The sequence below is a fragment of the Tupaia chinensis genome, unplaced genomic scaffold (assembly GCF_000334495.1).
Source record: "Tupaia chinensis unplaced genomic scaffold, TupChi_1.0 Scaffold000074_1, whole genome shotgun sequence".
NCBI classification, from domain to species: domain Eukaryota; kingdom Metazoa; phylum Chordata; class Mammalia; order Scandentia; family Tupaiidae; genus Tupaia; species Tupaia belangeri.
This window is the reverse complement of record NW_006159534.1, coordinates 8,615,893-8,617,775: the sequence shown is the minus strand read 5'-3', so window position 1 is coordinate 8,617,775 and position 1,883 is coordinate 8,615,893.

The window sequence follows — 1,883 nt, the reverse complement described above, 5'->3', positions numbered from 1 at the left end:
AGCAGCAGCTTAAAGACTACGGTCAGAGGTATCCCGGAATCAGGGGGCTAAAAAAGATAGAGGAACAAGCAATGAGATTAAGAAAAAGCAGCCAGTAATGTAGAAAGAGAAACGAAATAGAGTAGTGTCTAGATAATCAAATGGAGAAAGCTTCTGAGAAAGGTGAGGGGGGGATCAATCTTAACTTCTGTTGAAAAGTCACTTCTTATGGTGATTGAGGCTGCACCACAGTTTAAGTGACACAGAGGGAACTGCTAGAATGGAATGGGTTCAAGAATGACTGGGAAGAGAAGTTCTAGTGTGAAGTGGGAAAATAGGGTGGTAATGTGAACTGTGTCAAGGGAGGTTTTATCTATGCAGTCACGTGCTGGGTAGTGACATTTGGTCAAAGGTGGATGGCGGATGTGACGGAGGGGCAGTGGGCTAGCCCATTTAGCCTAGTGCAATAGGCTATCCCATCGAGGTCTGTGTAAGTAACACTATGATGTTAGTACAATGACCCATCACCTAACGAAGCATTTCTCAGAGTTTATCTCCCCATTAAGTGACGCACGACTGTGTGTGTGTTTAAATTGGTTCTAGTCTATCTGCTAGTTTGCCGATGGGAATGCTCCATCAGTTCTGGGCTCCCTATGAGGCTAGGGGAGAACCTCTACCTAGAGATGTAAAGGAGAAAGCCTGCTTCCTTCAGGTAGTCCCTCTGAGAGGAGAAATGGCCGAACGGAGTGGATGTGCCCAGTTATTCTTTCTAAAGGTATTAACCCAAGTCATGTCAACTTCTCAGCAGCAGAGTGAGCAAAGGGTCAAGGGAGGGTTACAGGGAGAGAAGTAGGTTTCAGCTAGAATAAGAATGTGCAGGAAATAGAGGGAGTTTTACTGAGGAAGATAATAAATTCCAGAGGGCACAGTGGAAAGATTTGGAAAAAGAGGGAAGAGCAAGAGTGGGTCAGACAAGGGCCTACTAAAGTAGCTTGGGACCTGATCTTTGTCCTTTAGTATTTAGAACACGGGAAGGTTAAATATTTGTCCCTTGAGTGAAACTTGATGGTTTGGGTGGGGCTGGGGAAATTCACTGTCTCACAGGGCCCTTATTTGAACAGCAGTCCAGACCAGGCTGGGGTCAGGCCTGCTGAGATTAAGGGGTTGAGGAGGGGCTTGCCTCCCCCTCCCCACACCTGGCCCAGCAAAGGGAGGAAATCTACCTCAAATGTTTACAGCTTCCCAAACCTGCCCCTGACAGCTGGAGACACGCGTTTCTGTACTGTCACAGAGACAAAGGTGATTTTTCTCCACGTTCTAGTCATTAAGGAAAAATTAGTGGTAGCAAACTGAAGAATAGATGGGCGGTAGTGGGGGAGGGGATCAGCACTCCAGACCCTCTTCGAAATTGCAAGAATAAAGTTCCCCTGTGCATCTTCTGTTTAAAGGAGAAGAGTCGGCCATGGGGGGAGGGTGTTCCTTCAGTTTCGCAGGTGGCAAGAATTTCACCTCGGGTTGGCAGCCTCCAAATCGTTTCCTATTTCTCCAACTTCAGAGGAAGCTGTGAAAGCCGCAGGCAGTCGAGGATGAATGATTCATTCGGTCCTGGCCATTCCTTTCACTCCTAGGATGTCTCAATAGCTTTCCACTTTGTTATTTAACCGTAACAGTATCCATCCTCTTCCCTCAGACTGTCAGCGGAGTCGCCTGCACGTGATACAACCTGCGGGCTGCCTGGGGCCCCATCCCTCCTACCATCCTCCCACCCGCCCACCCACCCATAGCCGAAGCCCTTCCTCCCTTTCCGGCTTACACTCGGCGTTAAGCTCGGATCTCCAGGCCTTCGCGGGCGCGCACACCCGGCGGGCGGGGTATGCAGAGCGTGGGCTGGCAGCGCCGGGGGC